Source organism: Oncorhynchus mykiss, chromosome 23, assembly GCF_013265735.2.
Source record: "Oncorhynchus mykiss isolate Arlee chromosome 23, USDA_OmykA_1.1, whole genome shotgun sequence".
In the NCBI taxonomy this organism is placed as follows: Eukaryota; Metazoa; Chordata; class Actinopteri; order Salmoniformes; family Salmonidae; genus Oncorhynchus; species Oncorhynchus mykiss.
Genome location: NC_048587.1, coordinates 10,446,518 through 10,472,373, shown reverse-complemented (window position 1 = coordinate 10,472,373; position 25,856 = coordinate 10,446,518). Strand labels below are relative to the sequence as shown.

The window sequence follows — 25,856 nt, the reverse complement described above, 5'->3', positions numbered from 1 at the left end:
GGCCAAAATATACACTTTCGTTGCTCACCAAGAAGGCAGAGAATTTTCCTGAGTGGCCGAGTTAGAGTTATGACTTAAATCTACTTACAGTGCCTTGCGAAAGTATTCGGCCCCCTTGAACTTTGCGACCTTTTGCCACATTTCAGGCTTCAAACATAAAGATTTAAAACTGTATTTTTTTGTGAAGAATCAACAACAAGTGGGACACAATCATGAAGTGGAACGACATTTATTGGATATTTAAAACTTTTTTAACAAATCAAAAACTGAAAAATTGGGCGTGCAAAATGATTCAGCCCCCTTAAGTTAATACTTTGTAGCGCCACCTTTTGCTGCGATTACAGCTGTAATTCGCTTGGGGTATGTCTCTATCAGTTTTGCATATCGAGAGACTGAACATTTTTCCCATTCCTCCTTGCAAAACAGCTCGAGCTCAGTGAGGTTGGATGGAGAGCATTTGTGAACAGCAGTTTTCAGTTCTTTCCACAGATTCTCGATTGGATTCAGGTCTGGACTTTGACTTGGCCATTCTAACACCTGGATATGTTTATTTTTGAACCATTCCATTGTAGATTTTGCTTTATGTTTTGTATCATTGTCTTGTTGGAAGACAAATCTCCGTCCCAGTCTCAGGTCTTTTGCAGACTCCATCAGGTTTTCTTCCAGAATGGTCCTGTATTTGGCTCCATCCATCTTCCCATCAATTTTAACCATCTTCCCTGTCCCTGCTGAAGAAAAGCAGGCCCAAACCATGATGCTGCCACCACCATGTTTGACAGTGGGGGTGGTGTGTTCAGCTGTGTTGCTTTTACGCCAAACATAACGTTTTGCATTGTTGCCAAAAAGTTCAATTTTGGTTTCATCTGACCAGAGCACCTTCTTCCACATGTTTGGTGTGTCTCCCAGGTGGCTTCTGGCAAACTTTAAACAACACTTTTTATGGATATCTTTAAGAAATGGCTTTCTTCTTGCCACTCTTCCATAAAGGCCAGATTTGTGCAATATACGACTGATTGTTGTCCTATGGACAGAGTCTCCCACCTCAGCTGTAGATCTCTGCAGTTCATCCAGAGTGATCATGGGCCTTTTGGCTGCATCTCTGATCAGTCTTCTCCTTGTATGAGCTGAAAGTTTAGAGGGACGACCAGGTCTTGGTAGATTTGCAGTGGTCTGATACTCCTTCCATTTCAATATTATTGCTTGCACAGTGCTCCTTGGGATGTTTAAAGCTTGGGAAATCTTTTTGTATCCAAATCCGGCTTTAAACTTCTTCACAACAGTATCTCGGACCTGCCTGGTGTGTTCCTTGTTTTTCATGATGCTCTCTGCTCTTTTAACGGACCTTTGAGACTATCACAGTGCAGATGCATTCATACGGAGACTTGATTACACACAGGTGGATTGTATTTATCATCATTAGTCATTTAGGTCAACATTGGATCATTCAGAGATCCTCACTGAACTTCTGGAGAGAGTTTGCTGCACTGAAAGTAAAGGGGCTGAATAATTTTGCACGCCCAATTTTTCAGTTTTTGATTTGTTAAAAAAGTTTGAAATATCCAATAAATGTCGTTCCACTTCATGATTGTGTCCCACTTGTTGTTGATTCTTCACAAAAAAATACAGTTTTATATCTTTATGTTTGAAGCCTGAAATGTGGCAAAGGGTCGCAAAGTTCAAGGGGGCCGAAGACTTTCGCAAGGCACTGTAAATCTATGGCAAGACCGGAAAATGGTTGTCCAGCATTGATCAGCAAACAATTTGACAGAATTTAAATAATTTTTTAAAGAATAATGGGCAAATGTTGCACTATCCTGTTGTGGAAAGCTCTTAGACTTACCCAGAAAGGCTCTCAGCTGTAATCGATGCCAAGGGTGCTTCTACAAAGTATTGACTCAAGGGTGTGAGAACTTATGTAAATTAGATTTCATTTATCAATTTGCAAATTATAATTATACATTTTGAATTCAGCCTGTAACATAACAAAATGTAGAATAAGACAAGGGGTATGAATACATTAACATAAAGGGGTGGAACAGGGCTGGAACCACAAACTTCCTTTGTCTAGGCCTACCTGCACTGTCTAGATTTCCTCATTTAATTACTGTTGTCACGTTCTGTTGCATAATTCAACAAGCGTGTCAGTAGCAAGATCTACATGCTTGGCTCTAGATATCACCTATCTATACATACTTTACATTGTGAGATCAGACATCACTATTATCCAAGTTTTCATTTTGGTGTTTGACAGGTCATTAAATATTTCCGCGTTCGTAACTTTAACGGGGAAAAACAACAGGCACCAACAAGAGTATGAAAGAGTCACTGGAGTAAAATGAAAGCAATCAATCCAGCGAGATATAAGTGACAAGTGGATTTTGCATCCCTCAAACAACAGGAAATAGATGGCTGAAAAAGACAGATCCTCAGGTGGGCGGGGCGTGTGCGTTGCTACTCAGCACCTCATTCAACATGTGGACTTCATGTATGCATGGGAGGATTGTATGTGACATGTTTTTTTAACTTCCTATAAAGCTTTCATCCTGTATGTCTGGGCCTACCGTTGGGTAAATGACTGTCTGGAGATGCCAACAGCATAGGTGCTTTGTTTCAAATCTGTCCTTAATTCTTCCTGGTTTCCCCCAATTCACCCCAACCCATGAACCCTTTCTTCCCATATGCTCCACAGGATTTCTATGATCTAAAGGACCAGATTCAGGATGTAGAGGGGCAGTACATGCAGGGACTTAAAGAGCTGAAGGTAGAGGGACCTGAGCTCACAGTGTGCCTTCTTTTGCCCCCTGGTAGCCTTATGGCATCACTAACCCCACTGTACCTACATCGCTCTATGGCCCCACTGACTGTAACCGCTAACTGTAACACCAAAAACACTCAGTCTGATGGCATGTTCCCTGCATGATCTTTCCTGCTCAGTTTGAAACGCACTGTTTATGGCATGGATTGAAAGCCTCGTTTGAACTCTAGCAGTGCTTGGGGAGTAAGAACAAGACCATGAATTGTCTTGTCTTTCAACAATCTGTCTGTTGGATGGGTTTCCAGGTTTGTAGTCCTACGCTAAAATCTATGATTAGCTTTCATTCACACAGCTCTGAGGAACTCCTGGTTTATTTTCTGTAGTCACTCTAAAAGCTCACTGTTCTCTGAATCTATTTGTGTTTAAAAGGGTAGTTTACTAACACACCTGATTCCTTGCATGTCCTACACTTTGGTAGAACTGAAACACAATAGCTGAACTCACTCCAGTTTGATATATTTTTGATCTTTTGTCTCAATTTGTTTTATTTGATTTATTTTGTGCTTTGAATCATTGCGCCGACTGAATCAATGCACCATCGATATCAAGTGGATCTGTTGTATCACTTGTCCATCTCGGGTTTTGTGAAATGGATTACAATGTAAGCCAAGTCCAAGGTGGGCTTCAGAGGGCGCATTGTGATGAAGTTTCAACACCCCATATTTTCAAACACAATCAAACCTGAGTTGGACAACTGATGGAACACTTGAGAAAAGTTGCTTTTCCTCTGTTTTTAGATCTTATAAGATATTACTCATGTTCATACCTTTTTTATGTCTTGATATGAGTATTGTTAATTTAATAACTCGAGTCACTTAAATGCGTCATACTGAATTAGTCATTTGAAGGTGAGACTGAAGTAGAGGTTGCATTTAAGACTCGCCAGTGTGCTTCAAACATCCCAAACATGGTTTCCTAGTTGAGAGACTAAATTAATGTACGAATACTTTCTTGCTCCTATTATCAGCATGGTCTAGGGTTGGACGACGTCAACCTTTGTCCTATTGTGATATGCGATGCTACTGGACGAATCCTGATGAAAAATTATGTTGAACGCCTGGGCAGAAGCTAAGGGCAGGCAATGCTAATCTTTTCTGATATTCCTGTCTGGTGGAGGAGTTGAACAGGTTTGTGTCTGTGGTGTGCACATGATGGAGCAGTGACTGTCTGATGAGGATCTGGCTGTCTTACTGTAGTGAGCTAGGTTAGAGGCCCACATCGTGGCCTGGATAGAAGCAGCCTGCAGTCTTCAGAACTGGATAATAGTTGCTTTATTTGCCTCATAAAATGGAACAAACTATTTGTGTTTAGAAAAAGGTAGTTTACAGACACACCTGATTCCTGGCATGTCCTACACTTTGGTTGAGCTGAAACAGAGTAGCTGAACTCGCTCCACTTTTGATATATTTTTGTTCTGTGGAATCGAGGGTTCCTTATTTTTTTTAATCAGTGGCTTGAATCATTCCGCCGACTGAATCAATGCACCGTCGATCTCACGAGTGTCCTTTTTATAATAAAAATTTATAATAAATAGGTTTAGGCTATAGCCTAATGCCCATGCATGGGAGAGAGAGAAATAATATTGTCTGAATGGACTTTTTGCGCTGCTTTGGTGGAATTCTCCGCTCTGTCTGGCCAACATTCCTCTCTTGCACTCTGTAGGCTATATATAATATTTATTGAAACAGGCTATAGCAAAAAGAATAGGCAGAGTAATTTGACTGTCACTTGTGTGTTGCCCTGCTGTGCACTGCAAGACTGTTTTCTTTACTTCGCGGCTCCAGTCAAGTTCAAATAGGCTAAACCATCGTCGTCTGTCACGTCACGATGTTGTCACCATCGATGATGGCTGTCAATCATCGTCGACAGATGATACTATCGCCCAACCCAAGTGTGGTTGTGCAGAGCTGTACTATTATTACTGTAATTACTATAGTAATAATAGTAATTATTGTTCTGTGGTATCTCCCTCATGGTTCATTCTGTAAAGAGGTGTGTGTGTGTGTCTGGTAGGAGTCGCTGTCGGAGGTGGAGGAGAAGTATAAGAAAGCCATGGTGTCGAACGCACAGCTGGACAATGACAAAGCCAACCTCATCTACAACGTGGATACACTCAAAGATGTCATCGAGTAGATGGAAGAGCAGATGGCCGAGATGCGTAGGGAAACTGAGGACAAGTCTAAGGTGAAGTGTTACACACACTCTCTCTCTCTCTCACACACACACACAGCATAGTAGATAACCTTTATCATCTACTGTTAACATATGCAGACTCGGACAGAGGTGAGCATATGCAAATTGCAGCTAAGTCTCCAACCGCTCTATCAACTTGTTCATATACTTGAACTCATTCATGTGTGCAGGTCTTATAATCAGCAAAGCGGCCAAGTACAACTGCACCATTGTCTGTCTGACCATGAGATCCACTGCTCTTTGCTGACAATGGGTGCAGCTATATAATTCCAGAGGAAACAAGGCCAAATCAAAATGCTCCCTAATCCAATTACCTGGCTAGACAAAAATGCTATAAGTGTAAACGTCAATGGAATCTTGCTCACTGCCCATGACTGCACTCTTATTTTGGGGGTGGATTTTTAACTTGTGTAATGAAGAATGGTTGCACTTTCTGATTGATTGTGACTCTTACAACGGCCCTCTCTCATTCCAGGAACTAGAAAGACAAAAGCACACATGCACAGTCCTGCAGCACAATCAAGCAGATTTAAAGGAGGGAATCCGCCAAAGAGATGAGCACATTAAGGTATGGCTGCACTAAGAAAACCAACATTTGGTGACCATCATTTCACACCTACCTCTTTATACACTTCCATTCTTTACAGTACTGTAGTCTGTGTACTGCAGCAGAAGGAAGTTCCATAGTGTGAGACTACACTTCTCCCTCTCATAGTCTCACACTCATCCCAGTGTCTCCTCTCCTGTTTCATCGTTTTCTCTGTCTGGTCTTTGTCACTTTTCTTTGCCTCGTCTCTCTATACTGAAATTATCTCTACTCCAGATCATTTTCTGGCCACCTGTCTTTTTTTTCTGGTCCCTTACTTGTCATCACTTTATCACTCAATTTCTATTCAAGGCTATCTACATTTGTTTCATCCTGTCATTTCTCTTTCCATCCTTTTCATCTATTTTATTCTGTTTTTCATTCTATTTGACCCGGTCTCTCTCTCTCTCTCTGTACGCAATACCACTAAAGGAGAACCAGCTAATCCAGACTAAGTTAGAGACCCTCACCAGAGAGGTGTTTGCCCTGTAGGAAACGATAAACTGGAAGGACAAAAACATTGGGGTAGGAGGTCACGCTTGGGGGGACTCTGAAGGATTGTGAGAGGCAATAGATGTGCACAGACAGCTTGTGTTGTTTTGGTTTGTATGTTTCTCTCTGACCAAATAGAAATTTAAGGTTTGTGTTTAGATTCAATACCTTTCACCCAGAAGTGTACAGTCGTTCACTTCCTTCTCGTGTATTTAAAAGCATTGAGTTGGTGCAAGCATGGCTGGAGGGAGTTTCCACCATATTCCTTACATCAGTCCAATTCCTTTTAAATTTATCAGTGGACAACTCAGCAGAAGGCTAAAGAATCGGGCCACCCATATAAAGCTGTAGAGTTGCCTGAAGGAAACTTGGTGCTGATTCACCGATCAATGAAATCCGTATCGGGTAATCGACTGGTCCTAAACAGTTTATTGCCTCTCATAGTTGCATGATAGGGACTCTGGATAATAGCCAGTAGTTGTTGGACCAATTCTAATTCAGTTTAGTTTCCCTAAATTTGCATGTGATATGATGATTGTGGGTTCACTAATTTAATAAACTTTGGATGCTGTGGTCATTTTAGGTTAAGATGTAGGTTGTGTGTGAAATCCGTAAAGTTTAGTTCGTGCAAGGGAAACTGTGAACCTGCAAGCATTTGATGTGTATCGGGGAAAAAAATAGAAATTTCTCCCCTTTAAAACTCATTTATTTACCCTGAAATGACAGCATGAAATCCATTTAAGTTATGTAGGCCTAGACTTAAAGCTCTGCCTGTCTAGTGTCAGATTGATATTTTTATTTGGCCTTTAGCTCTCCCTTACATAACTGTTTTGTCATGTGGTGTTTTATGTGAGCATGTGGTGGTTGTCAACATCTGCCACTTTGCCTTTCCAACTCAACCGTACCATTCTGGTGTACCATTTGCAGGTCTATACAGACATATGTGCATGTACAAAGGTCATTGCAGTGTGCATGCATATACTGTACGTATCAGTCTTTCCAACTGTTCCTATACTTCTCTCCTTTCTTTCCTTTTGTCTTCTCTCCCTCCAGTGTGTGGCCACCAAGCCCTAGAAAGGCAGAAAGGGTTATTTGATTGCATTAGGAATGAGAGGGATGAGCTGGCTGACATCAAGGCAAAGGCCAAAACAGGAGAGGTAGGTCTCACCACCAGAGGGCTGGGAATAGTCTATATCCCCATTGAATAGACGAAGTAGGTTCCAGGAATAAGCTTGCTAGAAACAACAGTGATAAAGCAACTTGTGGTATGTGGCTATGTATGTCTTCTTGTGTACCTACATTTGTTTAGTCTTTTTTCCTACTCGGTTGTTTCTTCCACAAATGTGTTGAACTACACGGAGTATACCAAACATTAGGAACACCTTCGTAATATTGAGTTGCATTGAGTTGACTCTACAGGGTGTCAAAAGCATAACACAGATGCACGTGGACTCCAATGCTTCCCACAGTTGTGTTAAGTTGGCTGGATGTCCTTTGGGTGGTGGACCATTCTTTTTACACACGGGAAACTGTTGAGAGTGAAAAACCCAGCAGCGTTGCAGTTCTTGACACAAACTGGTGTGCCTAGCACCTACTGCCATACCCAATTCAAAGACACTTAAATATTTTGTCTTGCCCATTCACAATCTGAATGGCACAACATCAAATCGTTATTTGTCACATACACATGGTTAGCAGATGTTAATGCAAGTGTAGCGAAATGCTTGTGCATCTAGTTCCGACAATGCAGTAATAACCAACGATTAATCTAACCTAACCTTATACACACACACACAAGTGTAAAGGGATAAAGAATATGTACATAAAGATATATGAATGAGTGATGGTACAGAACGGCATAGGGAAGATGCAGTAGATGGTATCGAGTACAGTATATACATATGAGATTTTTATTTATTTATTTATTTTACCTTTATTTAACCAGGTAGGCAAGTTGAGAACAAGTTCTCATTTACAATTGCGACCTGGCCAAGATAAAGCAAAGCAGTTCGACAGATACAACGACACAGAGTTACACATGGAGTAAAACAAACATACAGTCAATAATACAGTATAAACAAGTATATATACAATGTGAGCAAATGAGGTGAGAATGGAGGTAAAGGCAAAATAGGCCATGGTGGCAAGGTAAATACAATATAGCAAGTAAAACACTGGAATGGTAGTTTTGCAATGGAAGAATGTGCAAAGTAGAAATAAAAATAATGGGGTGCAAAGGAGCAAAATAAATAAATTAATTAAATACAGTTGGGAAAGAGGTAGTTGTTTGGGCTAAATTATAGGTGGGCTATGTACAGGTGCAGTAATCTGTGAGCTGCTCTGACAGTTGGTGCTTAAAGCTAGTGAGGGAGATAAAGTGTTTCCAGTTTCAGAGATTTTTGTAGTTCGTTCCAGTCATTGGCAGCAGAGAACTGGAAAGAGAGGCGGCCAAAGAAAGAATTGGTTTTGGGGGTGACTAGAGAGATATACCTGCTGGAGCGTGTGAGATGAGTAATGTAGGGTATGTAAACATTATATTAAGTGGCATTGTTTAAAGTGGCTAGTCATACATATTTTACATACATTTCTCCAATATTAAAGTGGCTGGAGTTGAGTCAGTATGTTGGCAGCAGCCCCTCAATGTTAGTGGTGGCTGTTTAACAGTCTGATGGCCTTGAGATAGAAGCTGTTTTTCAGTATCTCGGTCCCTGCTTTGATGCACCTGTACTGACCTCGCCTTCTGGATGATAGTGGGGTGAACAGGCAGTGGCTCGGGTGGTTGTTGTCCTTGATGGTCTTTATGGCCTTCCTGTGACATCGTGTGGTGTTGGTGTCCTGGAGGGCAGGTAGTTTGCCCCCGGTGATGCGTTGTGCAGACCTCACTACCCTCTGGAGAGCCTTATGGTTGTGGGCAGAGCAGTTGCCATACCAGGCGGTGATACAGCCCGACAGGATGCTCTCAATTGTGCATCTGTAGAAGTTTGAGTGCTTTTGGTGACAAGCCAAATTTCTTCAGCCTCCTGAGGTTGAAGAGGCGCTGCTGCGCCTTCTTCACAACGCTGTCTGTGTGGGTGGACCAATTCAGCTTGTCCGTGATGTGTACGCCGAGGAACTTAAAACTTACGACCCTCTCCACTACTGTCCCGTCGATGTGTAATGATAGGGGGGTGCTCCCTCTGCTGTTGTTTCCTGAAGTCCACAATCATCTCGTTTGTTGACGTTTAGTGTGAGGTTATTTTCCTGACACCACACTCCGAGGGCCCTCACCTCCTCCCTGTTGGCCGTCTCGTCGTTGTTGTTAATCAAGGCTACCACTGCAGTGTTGTCCGCAAACTTGATGAGTGAGTTGAGGCGTGCATGGCCACGCAGTCGTGGGTGAACAGGGAGTACAGGAGAGGGCTCAGAACGCACCCTTGTGGGGCCCCAGTGTTGAGGATCAGCGGGATGGAGATTGTTACCTACCCTCACCTCCTGGGGGCGGCCCGTCAGGAAGTCCAGTACCCAGTTGCACAGGGCGGGGTCGAGACCCAGGGTCTCGAGCTTGATGACCAGTTTGGAGGGTACTATGGTGTTAAATGCTGAGCTGTAGTCGATGAACAGCATTCTCACATAGGTATTCCTCTTGTTCAGATGGGTTAGGGCAGTGTGCAGTGTGGTTGCGATCGCGTCGTCTGTGGACCTATTGGGGCGGTAAGCAAATTGGAGTGGGTCTAGGGTGTCAGGTAGGGTGGAGGTGATATGGTCCTTGACTAGTCTCTCAAAGAACTTCATGATGACGGAAGTGAGTGCTACGGGGCGGTAGTCGTTTAGCTCAGTTACCTTAGCTTTCTTGGGAACAGGAACAATGGTGGCCCTCTTGAAGCATGTGGGATCAGCAGACTGCTATAAGGATTGATTGAATGTCCGTAAACACACCAGCCAGCTGGTCTGCGCATGCTCTGAGGATGCGGCTGGGGATGCCGTCTGGGCCTGCAGCCTATCGAGGGTTAACACGTTTAAATGTTTTACTCACGTCGGCTGCAGTGAAGGAGAGTCTGCAGGTTTTGGTAGCGGGCCATGTCAGTGGCACTGTATTGACCTCAAAGCGAGCAAAGAAGTGATTTAGTCTGTCTGGGAGCAAGACATCCTGGTCCGTGACGGGGCTGGTTTTCTTTTTGTAATCCGTGATTGACTGTAGTCCCTGCCACATACCTCTTGTGTCTGAGCCGTTGAATTGCGACTACTTTGTCTGTATACTGACGCTTAGCATGTTTGATTGCCTTGCGGAGGGAATAGCTACACTGTTTGTATTCGGTCATGTTTCCGGTCACCTTGCCCTGGTTAAAAGCAGTGGTTCGCGCTTTCAGTTTCGCGCGAATGCTGCCATCAATCCACGGTTTCTGGTTTGGGAATGTTGTAATCGTTGCTTTGGGTATAACATCGTCAATGCACTTTCTAAGGAACTCGCTGACCGAATCAGCGTATTTGTCAATGTTGTTGGACGCATTGCGGAACATATCCCAATCCACGTGATCGAACCAGTCTTGAAGCGTGGAATCAGATTGGTCGGACCAGCGTTGAACAGACCTGAGCGCGGGAGCTTCTTGTTTTAGTCTCTGTAGGCTGGAAGCAACAAAATGGAGTCGTGGTCAGCTTTTCCGAAAGGAGGGCGGGGGAGGGCCTTATGCGTCGCAGAAGTTAGAATAACAATGATCCAGGGTTTTACCAGCCCTGGTTGTGCAATCGATATGATGATAGAATTTAGGGAGTCTTGTTTTCAGATTAGCCTTGTTAAAATCCCCAGCTACAATGAATGCAGCCTCAGGATATGTGGTTTAAAGTTTACATAGTCAAATAAAGTTCGTTCAGGGCCATCGATGTGTCTGCTTGGGGGGGAATATATACGGCTGTGATCATAATTGAAGAGAATTCCCTTGGTAGATAATGCGGTCGACATTTGATTGTGAGGAATTGTAAGTCAGGTGAACAGAAGGACTTGATCACACCACGTCTCGTTAATCATAAGGCATACCCCCTACTTCATTGAGATGCAAAGTAAGTCCCGTTCCTGCCCAAACCTACAAAAGTTCACACTACCATTCAAAACATACATTACCATTCACAACATTACCAGAAAGATGCTTTTTTCTGTCGGCGCGATGCGTGAAGAAACCAGCTGGCTGCACCGACTCCAATAGTCTCTCGAGTGAGCCATGTTTCCGTGAAGCAAAGAACGACAATCCATGTCTCAAGTCTTAAAATCCTTATTTAATCTGTCATCTCCTCTGAATTTACACTGAGTGAAGTGGATTTAACAAGTGACATCAATAAGGAATCATAGCTTTCACCTGTTCAGTCTGTCATGGAAAGAGCAGGTGTTCTTAATGTTTTGTATACTAAGTGTATGCTGTGTGTCTGTCAGTCTGTGTACAAGCAATGGAACCCTCAGTAAACCATTACTTCATACAGCTCTGTGGCTTATTGCATTTCAAACTGTGAAATACATTAAGTTGTAAACCCTCCTCTGCTGCCTCACTCTAGGCCAATTTTCAATGAACATACTTTCAATTCACACTGAGTGGTATGCTAGTGTGGATATTGGGACATTGCCCCTCTGTGTTGAGATCCTCTTTTAACCCTGTGTACCTTTGACTCCTTAGAAACACGGTCTGGCCATCATCCCAGAGGGAATGCCTAACGGGGACATCAACCATAACGACCCAGCCGCAGGGATCACCGTGGTCACACGGGAGGCTGGCCAGGTGCTGGAGTCAGCAGGAGAAGGGTCTCTGGGTGAGTGGAAGGGAAAGAACAGGTTCTCCTAAAGGGAGCGGTGGGAGAAATAAATGAATTAATATCGGTGATGTACATGTGTTATTCAGTCAATAATACACCAGGGGGCGCACTTCATTGTTATTTTAGCACAATGATGCTGCGGTCATAGTTGCAAGGCACCTTTTTTATAATTATCATATTTTTTCTCCTTTGCAGATGTTAGAATACAAACGTTTGCGGATGAAAAGGACAAACTCTTAGCCCAGGTACATGTGTAATTTTCCTCTTCAACCCCAGTGATGTCTGGCAGGGCTATACTAGTTTCCTCTTGACTATTTTCTCATGTCTTTTTTAACTGTCTGTTCAGCTATAAGTCATGCTGTCCATTCTGTGTGTTGTCCCTTAGATCAGGAAGTTGAAAATGCAACTGGAGGATGAAATGCAGAAGCACTCCAAGATGGAGAATGCCTTCACAGATGGTGAGAGGATGGAGAATGGCACTGACCTGCACTTCATTGAGATGCAAAGTAAGTTCGGTTCCTACCCAAACCTACAAAAGTTCACACTACCATTCACACCATTGAAAACATACAGTGCCTTGCGAAAGTATTCGGCCCCCTTGAACTTTGCGACCTTTTGCCACAAACATAAAGATATAAAACTTTATTTTTTTGTGAAGAATCAACAACAAGTGGGACACAATCATGAAGTGGAACGACATTTATTGGATATTTCAAACTTTTTTAACAAATCAAAAACTGAAAAATTGGGCGTGCAAAATTATTCAGCCCCTTTACTTTCAGTGCAGCAAACTCTCTCCTGAAGTTCAGTGAGGATCTCTGAATGATCCAATGTTTCAGCTCATACAAGGAGAAGACTGATCAGACATGCAGCCAAGAGGCCCATGATCACTCTGGATGAACTGCAGAGATCTACAGCTGAGGTGGGAGACTCTGTCCATAGGACAACAATCAGTCGTATATTGCACAAATCTGGCCTTTATGGAAGAGTGGCAAGAAGAAAGCCATTTCTTAAAGATATCCATAAAAAGTGTTGTTTAAAGTTTGCCACACGCCACCTGGGAGACACACCAAACATGTGGAAGAAGGTGCTCTGGTCAGATGAAACCAAAATTGAACTTTTTGGCAACAATGCAAGACGTTATGTTTGGCGTAAAAGCAACACAGCTCATCATCCTGAACACACCATCCCCACTGTCAAACATGGTGGTGGCAGCATCATGGTTTGGGCCTGCTTTTCTTCAGCAGGGACAGGGAAGATGGTTAAAATTGATGGGAAGATGGATGGAGCCAAATACAGGACCATTCTGGAAGAAAACCTGATGGAGTCTGCAAAAGACCTGAGACTGGGACGGAGATTTGTCTTCCAACAAGACAATGATCCAAAACATAAAGCAAAATCTACAATGGAATGGTTCAAAAATAAGCATATCCAGGTGTTAGAATGGCCAAGTCAAAGTCCAGACCTGAATCCAATCGAGAATCTGTGGAAAGAACTGAAAACTGCTGTTCACAAATGCTCTCCATCCAACCTCACTGAGCTCGAGCTGTTTTGCAAGGAGGAATGGGAAAACATTTCAGTCTCTCTATGTGCAAAACTGATAGAGACATACCCCAAGCGACTTACAGCTGTAATCGCAGCAAAAGGTGGCGCTACAAAGTATTAACTTAAGGGGGCTGAATAATTTTGCACGTCCAATTTTTCAGTTTTGATTTGTTAAAAAAGTTTTAAATGTCCAATAAATGTCGTTCCACTTCATGATTGTGTCCCACTTGTTGTTGATTCTTCACAAAAAAATACAGTTTTATATCTTTATGGTTTGAAGCCTGAAATGTGGCAAAAGGTCGCAAAGTTCAAGGGAGCCGAATACTTTCGCAAGGCACTGTACAAAGGCATACATGTCACCATTGATACAAAGCATATGCACACTCACTAAAAGGCTCTCTTTACATTAAACATACACTGCCAAAAATAAACTAACAGCAAGGCTCACATCTTAATTCCCTTGTCCTGTGTAATGTAAATGTACTAACTCAAACGTTCTAATATTTTACTGTCTGCAGGAGATGCCAACAGACAGATAAGTGAATACAAGTTCAAGCTCTCGAAGGCAGAACAGGAAATGCGAATAATGGAACAAAACGTAAGTCATGGAAACACTGACATACTTTCCATATGTACCCGAGCTGACCAAATGCAAACTGCTGAACCAGACACATGAATATAAATACATTTGTGTTTGAATGAGAAAATGAAAATAAATGTCAGCTTCAAATGTGAAGGTTGTGTTTAATTTGTTTTTGTTTTATTATCCTCATACCTAGATCAACAGACTTGAAGGACAAGTGTGCAGATACAAGGCATTAGCTAATAACTCAGAGAAAATAGAAGATGAACTGAAAATTGAAAAAAGGAAACTTCAAAGAGAGGTAAGGAACAAAAAAAAGATCAAAAAATTTCAGTGGCTGATGTTTGATTTGACATAAAACAGTCTAAGCTTTTTTTCTAACCATTCCCCTATTTTTTCCCCCACAGCTGCAGATTGCACTAGATAAGTTTGAGGAGATGGAGCTGACCAACAACCACCTAGTAAAGCGCCTTGAGAAGATGAAGGCCAATCGGAACGCCCTTCTGTCTCAGCAGTGAAGGCCGCTGGATTGCCACAGAAGCTGTTAAACTCGTACCTTTGACTGCCATATTGCATCTGGAGCACATTTCCATTCTTCCTCAGGAACACTTGTGTAGCAAAACCAAAAACACTTACAGAAAAAAACACTGGTAGCAGAGAGGCAAAAGTATTTTTTTAAATAAAATATAGGCATTGGTTTGTCTTGTGTGCCAGTGTCTTTCGAAGGGAGACTCAACCTATTAAACCATAGTTATTAGGGGAAGATGAATCTTAAGAAATTCGCAACTCATTACTGGACTACATATTATTCACAAGGTTTTAATTCTCTCTGGCTGGGTGCTTGGCTATTTGTGTTTTGTATTTTTTGATAAGTTGCATAAATGACTATTTTGAACGGTTAAACCCTCACAGCTGCTCTCTGGCCTGCACCTATCTATAATTCCTCACACAGTGAAGTGCCTTCTCACACCTAGAGACTGAGGGTTTTACATTATCTTAAGATTCTAAACAAATATAATAACTTGTACAAAATGTATTTAAAGGTGCAGTCATGATTTGATTAAATATAGAACCAATTGTTTTGAGATTTTATTGAATGTAAAAAATATGTATTTTAAAAGATTTCTTGAAAATAAATGTGCAAATAACAACTGTGTGTATATACACTGCTCAAAAAAATAAAGGGAACACTAAAATAACACATCCTAGATTTGAATGAATGATATTCTTATTAAATACTTTTTTCCTTTACATAGTTGAATGTGCTGACAACAATCACAAATTATCAATGAAAATCAAATTTATCAACCCATGGAGGTCTGGATTTGGAGTCACACAAAATTAAAGTGGAAAACCACACTACAGGCTGATCCAACTTTGATGTAATGTCCTTAAAACAAGTCAAAATGAGGCTCAGTAGTGTGTGTGGCCTCCACGTGCCTGTATGACCTCCCTACAACGCCTGGGCATGCTCCTGATGAGGTGGCAGATGGTCTCCTGAGGGATCTCCTCCCAGACCTGGACTAAAGCATCCGCCAACTCCTGGACAGTCTGTGGTGCAACGTGGCATTGGTGGATGGAGCGAGACATGATGTCCCAGATGTGCTCAATTGGATTCATGTCTGGGGAACGGGCGGGCCAGTCCATAGCATCAATACCTTCCTCTTGCAGGAACTGCTGACACACTCCAGCCACATGAGGTCTAGCATTGTCTTGCATTAGGAGGAACCCAGGGCCAACCGCACCAGCATATGGTCTCACAAGGGGTCTGAGGATCTCATCTCAGTACCTAATGGCAGTCAGGCTACCTCTGGCAATCCCATGGAGGGATGTGCGGCCCCCCAAAGAAATGCCAAACCACACCATGACTGACCCGCCGCCAAACCGGTCATGCTGGAGGATGTTGCAGGCAGCAGAACGTTCTCCACGGCGTCTCCAGACTCTGTCACGTCTGTCACATGTGCTCAGTGTGAACCTGCTTTCATCTGTGAAGAGCACAGGGCGCCAGTGGCGAATTTGCCAATCTTGGTGTTCTCTGGCAAATGCCAAACGTCCTGCACGGCATTGGGCTCTAAGCACAACCCCCACCTGTGCACGTCGGGCCCTCATACCACCCTCATGGAGTCTGTTTCTGACCGTTTAAGCAGACACATGCACATTTGTGGCTTGCTGAAGGTCATTTTGCAGGGCTCTGGCAGTGCTCCTCCTTGCACAAAGGCGAGGGTAGCGGTCCTGCTGCTGGGTTGTTGTCCTCCACGTCTCCTGATGTACTGGCCTGTCTCCTGGTAGTGCCTCCATACTCTGGACACTACGCTGACAGACACAGCAAACCTTCTTGCCACAGCTCGCATTGATGTGCCATCCTGGATGAGCTGCACTACTTGAGCCACTTGTGTGGGTTGTAGACTCCGTCTCATGCTACCACTAGAGTGAAAGCACCGCCAGCATTCAAAAGTGACCAAAACATCAGCCAGGAAGCATAGGAACTGAGAAGGGGTCTGTGGTCACCACCTGCAGAACCACTCCTTTATTGGGGGTGTCTTGCTAATTGCCTATAATTTCCACCTGTTGTCTATTCCACTTGCACAACAGCATGTGAAATTTGTCAATCAGTATTGCTTCCTAAGTGGACAGTTTGATTTCACAGAAGTGTGATTGACTTGTGTTACGGATACAAGTATCCTGTGTGTGTATCCTGTGTCTGTGTGTGTGTGTCCGGTGTTCTTTTCTCTCCTTCTCCCCTCACAGGTGAAAATCATCACTCCCCAATCAGTCACCAATCCAATCATCAATCAGAAGACACACCTCCTCCTGTTTCCTACCCTATCACAGTTCCTTTCTCTTGGTTTAAAAACCCCATCTGTTGTTTGCTCTAAAGCTCAATCTCTCTGTAAATGCCATGTCTGTAGGTCTCTGTGTTGCACGCTCTCTTTGTGTATTAACCTCTCTTTTGTTTGAGCACCTCCATAGCACTTTGTCATCACCTGTGAGTATTGTTTTTGATTATGGTGTTTGTGTTTGATTGCTGGTGGGAAAAGGGGAAACCAAGACAAGTCGCCCATGGGCATACACTACCCGTAGGTAGACTTTGTTAAATACACTAGTTAGAACTGGGCGGACCACCCACTGTATTTTTGGTTAGTTAGCTGTTGTTAAAGTAGTCTAGCTTAGGGGTGTTTTTGGATACTTATTGTTTCTTTCCTTGGGTCCAGCTCAGCCCCTTTTCCTGCTCCCCCCATTACCGTGTGTTTATTAATGAACCCCGAGTTTGACGGTAGAATTCAGTAGTCGTGGTTATTTCGTTCTCACTTTTACTTTGTCACAATTATAATTTGCATGAGTTATGTTACGGGTCTCATTATCATCCCCCCTAGACTGTCGGGCCAAAAGGGATTCGTAACACTTGGAGTTACATTGTGTTGTTTAAGTGTTCCCTTTATTTTTTTTGAGCAGTGTATATAAGGTGGATTTATTTTTTTTGCATGGGTTATGTATTGAATTCTCTTTGGAAGAGGAGTGATGAATTGAGGTTCTTTGCGCAAAAAAAAAGGCAAGTAACATCAACAGAAGACAGCACTACATACCTGTCACGGCCGTCGAATGAAGAGGACCAGCGTGGTGAGCGTACATATTCCCTTTATTAGAAATGATGCAGACAAACCACAAAACAACCGTGAAGCTTAAGGGCTATGTGCCCTGAAAGGAGGGAAAAGGGCTACCTAAGTATGGTTCCCAATCAGAGAACGATAGACAGTTGTCCCTGATTGAGAACCATGCCCGGCCAAAACATAGAAATACAAAATCATAGAAAGCAAAAACATAGAATGCCCACCCCAAATCACACTGTGACCAAACCAAATAGAGACATAAAAAGGCTCTCTGAGGTCAGACAATACCACTTTCTCCTCAAACCTTGTTCACTGCTCTGAAAGCCAAGCAGTTTCAAGTCTCAGGACCACACAGTGATTGTGACTGGGGCACCTACTGCACTCTGAATAAGCTGTATACCAGATATAAACTACCCTTTTTTGTTCAGTTTTTCCATCAATCATGAACAAATTGTTGGATGTTTTTTATTATTGTTATATAATTTTCCTTGTTTCAGGTCAACATCAACAAATTGTACATACAGTATGTACATATTTTTGAATTCCAAAACGGTAACATAACCAACAAACACCAAAACAATAATTATACATTCCCTTTCAGTTCTCTGTTTTTAATTTTTTACATTTCATTAACACTTTGTTTTTCTTCCTTACATACCTTTAATAATTTGACTCGCAAAACATGTGGCTGTAGTGTGTAAAATACCTACACAACAAGACATCTATTTTATACAAGAAAGTGACCGAGGTCCGGTTGACCCATAAATTAATCTAATTTTTATATTGATAATTCTCAGGTTATCTGCAAGATTAGGGGGAAGAGATAGCATAAAGGGGTCCCACATTGTATAGGAATATCCTTTGTTCCTAGCACTAATTTTCTCCAGTGGTAACACTTTGAAGACCTCACAATACACTGATTTATTGTTGGTGGCTGATGTTTTATCCAGTTAAGGAGAGTGCATTTGCAGGTCACAAATAATACTTTTTTAATAAGATTGAGCTGTGCTAAAGTAAGTGAGGGCCTGTTCCCTGACGACACCCAGTACAAATAGCCATGGGTCCATTCTTATAGGACATATGAACATGCCCTCAAGCTCTGTTTTGACGTTTTGTCAAGATTTTACTCAACGGGTAATTCTTAATGAAATGGAGTGGGTTGAGATGTTCAAGTTCCTTGTTGTCCATATCATCAACAAACTATCATGGTCCAAAACACACCAAGACAGGTGTGAAGAGGGCACAACAACACCTTTTTCACCTTAGGGGACTGAAAATATTTGGCATGGGTCCCCAGATCCTCAAAAAGTTCTACAGCTGCACCATCGAGAGCATCCTGATTCCTGACTGGTGGCATCACCACCTGGTATGACAAACGCTCGGCGTCTGACCTTAAGGTGCTACAGAGGGTAGTGCATACGTCCCAGTACATCACTGGGGCCAAGCTTCCTGACATCCAGGACCTATATACTAGGCGGTGTCAGAGGAAGGCCCAAATAATTGTCAAAGACTCCAGTCACCCAAATCATAGACTGTTCTTTCTGCTAGGAACAAAAGGCTCCTTCACAGCTTCTACCCCCAAGCCATAAGACTGCTGAACAGTTAATGAAACGGCCACCCAGACTATATAAATTGACCTCCCCCCCCCTTTAGTCAATTTACAAATTACCTCAACTAACCTGTATAACATGTAAAACAGGCCCTGAATGATGGGTCGCCACTGTTGGGCGCACTGATTGGTGTCACCTCATCAGTCAGTATGCGTTACACCTGTGCTGGTTGTCATGTTAGTGGGAAGGTGTTTCACCTGTGTTGACCCAGGTAATATTTAGGATTGGCTGGCCTAGTGCTGATGAGAGATGTTGGGGGAGAGCTACACTTCAGCTGTGGTGCGATTTCGAGCACAACTTATATAAGTTTGAAAGAAGCCTGAGTTTTGGTGTGCCTACCACCCTGAGACTCAAGGTGCTCTTGAGAGATTTCATCAGACTTTTGCTTTGAGTTTGAGAGACTCAGATGAAGGGGTCCCTTGTGTGCTATTTGCAGCACGTGAGGCTGTTCAGGAATCTCTCGAGTTTAGTCCGAATGAACTCTTTGAGTTTGCTGAGAAAAGGATTGTTGCAGGGCGACCCCTTAAACAAATTTGTCAGAGCATGTTAGCACTTTTCAATACAGGTCAAATCAAATCAAATTGTATTTGTCACATACACATGGTTAGCAGATGTTAATGCGAGTGTAGCGAAATGCTTGTGCTTCTAGTTCCGACAATGCAGTAATAACCAACAAGTAATCTAACTAACAATTCCAAAACTACTGTCTTGTACACAGTGAGGGGATAAAGAATATGTACATAAGGATATATGAATGAGTGATGGTACAGAGCAGCATAGGCAAGATACAGTAGATGGTATCGAGTACAGTATATACATATGAGATGAGTATGTAAACAAAGTGGCATAGTTAAAGTGGCTAGTGATACATGTATTACATAAGGATACAGTCGATGATATAGAGTACAGTATATACGTATGCATATGAGATGAATAATGTAGGGTAAGTAACATTATATAAGGTAGCATTGTTTAAAGTGGCTAGTGATATATTTACATCATTTCCCATTATTAAAGTGGCTGGAGTTGAGTCAGTGTCAGTGTGTTGGCGACAGCCACTCAATGTTAGTGGTGGCTGTTTAACAGTCTGATGGCCTTGAGATAGAAGCTGTTTTTCAGTCTCTCGGTCCCAGCTTTGATGCACCTGTACTGACCTCGCCTTCTGGATGATAGCGGGGTGAACAGGCAGTGGCTCGGGTGGTTGATGTCCTTGATAATCTTTATGGCCTTCCTGTGACATCGGGTGGTGTAGGTGTCCTGGAGGGCAGGTAGTTTGCCCCCGGTGATGCGTTGTGTAGACCTCACTACCCTCTGGAGAGCCTTACGGTTGAGGGCGGAGCAGTTGCCGTACCAGGCGGTGATACAACCCGCCAGGATGCTCTCGATTGTGCATCTGTAGAAGTTTGTGAGTGCATTTGGTGACAAGCCAAATTTCTTCAGCCTCCTGAGGTTGAAGAGGCGCTGCTGCGCCTTCTTCACAATGCTGTCTGTGTGAGTGGACCAATTCAGTTTGTCTGTGATGTGTATGCCGAGGAACTTAAAACTTGCTACCCTCTCCACTACTGTTCCATCGATGTGGATAGGGGGGTGTTCCCTCTGCTGTTTCCTGAAGTCCACAATCATCTCCTTAGTTTTGTTGACGTTACACCAAGGTTACACCATGCCTGTGAGTTTGCCAGTGAGAATCTTGAGAAGGCGCAAACTAAAAGGAAAGTTTGGTAAGATCGAAAGGCCCGAAACCGCACTTTCGCATGGGGTATGTCCTGGTTTTGTTGCCCGTTCTCTGGGGTCACCGTTGCAGGTTCACTTTTCAGGCCCTTACCTCATAATTAAAAAAAATTGTAATCTGGATTACATCAATGCCACGCCAGAGCTCAAGAGAAACTCGGCTGTGTCATGTCAACATGTTGAAACCACACTTCATCCACTACGATCCGAGGCAAAGTTGGTGGAAACCAGTAATCATGTTCTGCCTGTGGCCATTGCTTTCACCGTTGACTATAGTCTTCTCAATAGTATGAGGAAGGTCCAATACACCCTGTGCCAGTTGAACGGTTGAGTAACTTATTTTTGGCATACTTGTCTCCGGAGGAAAAAGGCAACATTGTTCCACTGCTTTTAGAATACTAGGGTTTATTCTCAGACGTGCCAACCCAACCAAATGTACTCGAGCATGACATTGACGTTGGGGACTCTGCCCCAATCCAACAGCATGCCTATCGAGTGAACCCTTTAAAGAGAGGAAAGTTACTAAGAATATTGTAGGAGTTTCCCTTTGAAATCAGACAAGTCTGTGGTAAGGACAACTTGGTTGTTGATTATCTTTCAAGGGTGGTCAGTTCATAAGTTTTGTGTTGTCTTTAGCCTGTGTGTAGCCCTGGCTCACCATTTATTTTGACTGTACGTTTTGCCGTTTTAGATATGAATATTGTTTTGGTTGCACTCGTTCCAGGGGGATTAGAGTAATAGAAATATGTATGTTTTTCAAAACGTCTACGTTTTCAGCAGCTATATAAAATATTATATATAATATTTTATATAAAGTGGCTGTTTTTGTCGTGTATTTAATGATTGACAGCTCCTTTATTTTGGAGAAGGCGATGCATAAGTAGCGATGCATTTAAGTTGATGATGGAAGTTGTTTTCTATTGGTGGTGAGCAAACTTTGGTTTTGGTTTTTCCATTTATTTTATGAAGTTGGACTTTAGCACTTATAGCATGTACGGCATGTACGTGCATCGATTGGTGTCACCTCGTCAGTCAGTATGTGTAACACCTCTGTTGGTTGCCATCTCGTTAGTGGGAATGTGTTTCACCTGTGTTGGCCCAGGTGCTATTTAGGAGTGGCTAGCCCAGTGCTCCAGTGGAGCTTTAGAGATGTTGGAGAGAGCTACACTTGAATGTTTTAATGTTTTTATTTCACCTTTTATTTAACCAGGTTGACCAGTTGTGAACAAGTTCTCATTTACAACTGCGACCTGGTCAAGATAAAGCAAAGCAGTGTGACAAAAACAACAGAGTTTCACATGGGATAAACAAACCTACAGTCAATAACAACAATAGAAAGGAAAATAGAAAAATAGATTTACAGTGTGTGCAAATGTAGGGAGGTAGGCAATAAATAGGCCATAGAGGCGAAATAATTACGATTTAGCATTAATACTGGAGTGATAGATGTGCAGATGATGATGTGCAAGTACTGGGGTGCAAAAGAGCAAGAGGCTAAGTAATAATATGGGGATGAGGTGTGGGGCTGTGCTATCTACAGATGGGCTGTGTACAGGTACAGTGACCGGTAAGCTGCTCTGACAGCTGATGCTTAAATTTAGAGAGGAAGATATAAGACTCCAGCTTCAGATTTTTGCAATTTGTTCCAGTCGTTGACAGCAGAGAACTGGAAGGAAAGGCAGCCAAAATAAGTGTTTGCTTTGGGGATGACCAGTGCAATATACCTGCTGGAGCGCATGCTACGGGTGGGTGTTGCTATGGTGGAATTTTGAGCTCTACCTATTTAAGTTTTAAAGAAGCCTGAGTTTTGGTGTTAACCCCTGTCTGTTTTGCTCCATAGTCTTTTTGCTCTCTATCCTAAGTTTCTTTTAGTTTGTCTTTGGAGAGGCAAACCTAGTGGGCATCCATGGTGGTTGTCTTTTAGAACCCATTACTAGGGGCTTATGCCAACTTTCAGTGGGTGCCTTTCAGAACCCGTTTTGAACCCCTTTCTGTATTGTTTGGTTGTTAGTGATTTTCTTTGTCAGTTCCCTTTGTTGTAACCAACATTTTGAGTTTACAGCACTCCAGTCGACACTTGGCATTGTGATCTTAGGCTTATGTGCGGCTGCTCTGCCATGAAAACCCATTTCATGAAACTCCCGACAAACCGTTTTTTTGTGCTGACATTGCTTCCAGTTGCAGTTTGGAACTCTGTAGTGAGTGTTGCAACCGAGAACAGACGAGTTTTACGTGATTCAGCACTCAGCGGTCCCGTTCTGTGAGCTTGTGTGGCCTACCACTTCAAGGCTGAGCCGTTGTTACTCCTAGACATTTCCACTTCGCAATAACAGCACTTACAGTTGACTGGGGCAGCTCTAGAAGGGCAGACATTTGACTAACTGACTTGTTGGAAAGGTAGCATCCTATGACGGTGCCAAGTTAAGTCACTGTGCTCTAAAGTAAGGCCATTCTACTGCCGAAGTTTGTCTATGGAGATAGCAAGGCTGTGTGATTGAATTTATACACCCGTCAGAAACGGGTGTCCACATACTTTAATATACGAAATAATACACAAGTATTTTTTTGTTATACAGTGTATTTGGAAAGTATTCAGACTAGAGGTCGACGGATTATGATTTTTCAACGCCGATACCAATACCGATTTATTGGAGGACCAAAAAAAAGCCGATACCGATTAATCGGCCGTTTTTAAATATTTATTTTTTTAGCTAATGCTAGTTATCATTGGTGCGTGAAACTGGTATCCACGAGTTCATCTGACTCTGGGGAAGTAGACAAAGTCCCCAAAGTATCCCTTTAATCGGACCAAAAGTTTAAACTGAAAACACAAGACTGGGTTCCTATTTGGCATTCTGGCAGTACTTCCATTTCAAAAAGATTTGCTCCCGAATACTTTCTTGGTACCTACTAAATGTAACCTAGATGCCATCAACTGCCCACTTATATTAGACTGACAAGTGCAAGGCCCATCCTAATCACTCAACAGTGTTGTGTTTATTAGGCATGCAACAGAAAGCACAAATGATAGTTTGTTATTGGCAAAGTCCATCCATGTCAGTCCGTTGTCTTCTGTTTGGTTCCGAATGAACACAACCCAAGATGGTGCATGTGAAATACCTGCCCTCTCCTACCTCCACCTCTAGGACGTACTGTTTCCTGATGGAATAGAACAGGATGTCCTTGTCATTGTCCCAGTTCATCTACGCAACGTAACACAAACCTTCCAATTAGTCACTCTAGTCTAGAAGAACTTATTGATACATATTGATCACATATTGATAGGACATGGTCATGGATAAGAATAGTTCACAGTTCACACCCCAGTAGCCAAATGTAGGTTGAACATGGGCAGACCCTCCATACGAGGGGTGTAGTTGTCAAGCAGCAATGGCAAACCAGCAAGATTTCCTTCCTGCAAACAAGCCTGGTCATAGAGTGGTGCAAGCTCCAGCAACAATACAACGTCACAAACTCACTCAGAGCCAAGTATTTGTGCATGTATTCTCAAAGTGTCTGATCTAGACTCAGGTCCTTCCTGTCCTTATCTTATTCATTATGATCTGAAATGCTAAACTGATCCTATATCAGAACTCCCACTCTAAAACTATTAGTGAAAACAGGCCCAGAATCACAGCCTCTGGTTATAAGAAAAGTACCAATCTCTAGTATGGCACCTCAATTCATTTTCCAGGCATTGATGAGCGCCATACTTACAGATAACCACAAGATGCAAAGGTTGCCGAAGTCGTACAATATAAGCTAAATATTCAGAACCTTGAGCAACCTCATATGAATACTTCTAGCATGTATTTATATAGCAGAAAAATATCATATTAAAGCACTTCTACATGCAACTCTGTACAACGAATGTGCCATGTACATTAAGATATGTGGTTCTGACCTATATTTGGTGGTGTTGAGCAGAGTCCACTGGGGGTTGACACTAGGGTTGCCAACTTTCTCACTACCAAATAAGGGACAAAAGGTGGCGTGCCAATGCACGGTGCCACGGCAGTGTAGGTATGGTGTTTGAATGAATATACAGTGTATATAATATTCTTAGTCAATTGGAAAGGCAAAACATTTTTATATTCCATTTAGTCTATAGCTTTACTAAAACTGTATCATTATGTCAACTTATGTGAATAAACCTCAAAATAAATAATCAAAGAATTCACAATTTGGACCTTCACAGCAAAAAAAAAAAAACATTTCAAATGCAAAAGAGGAAAAGAGGGGCACAAGTCACTCACCAAGTCTACTTTTTCCATGGATATTTTTTTGCTGCTCTTGACTGATTCAAGCAGTCCTTTGTCCTTATGCATAGCCAGAGAGAAGTCCTTACATGACAAGTCACAGCTCACAGATATTTGAAGTTCAATTTTGATCAGCTCTGTCACAGAGCCTCTGTGCTGCATCCGTTTCTTGAGTCTGACCATTTTTTTTTATTTTTTTATTTTTTTTTACCTTTATTTAACCAGGCAAGTCAGTTAAGAACAAATTCTTATTTTCAATGACGGCCTGGGAACAGTGGGTTAACTGCCTGTTCAGGGGCAGAACGACAGATTTGTACCTTGTCAGCTCGGGGGTTTGAACTCGCAACCTTCCGGTTACTAGTCCAACGCTCTAACCACTAGGCTACCCTGCCGCCGCTGGTCATCAGAGAGAAAATCCTCTCCACAAAGGCATTTGAGTCTGGCACACTGAGGACAAATGAGACAATCCTGAACATGTTGATCAAGTTGTCTTTCCCTGGGTTTTGGAAAACTGCCACCCACTTCTCACTGGTGGATTTTGTGATATTCTGTCTGTCTTTCTGCATTTCCTCCAGGCACAATACTCTTCATAGAGTTGGTCCATACTGACTGTTTCTGTCATTTTGAAGGCAACCACCACCTGCTCCCGGTCAGTGAAGGAG

General features: G+C 42.6%; 1 pseudogene; it reads left to right on the top strand.

Moving 5' to 3' along the window:
- Positions 1 to 1,837: 1,837 nt before the first annotated feature.
- On the top strand, positions 1,838 to 15,061 carry LOC110502258 (annotated as a pseudogene).
- Positions 15,062 to 25,856: the final 10,795 nt, after the last annotated feature.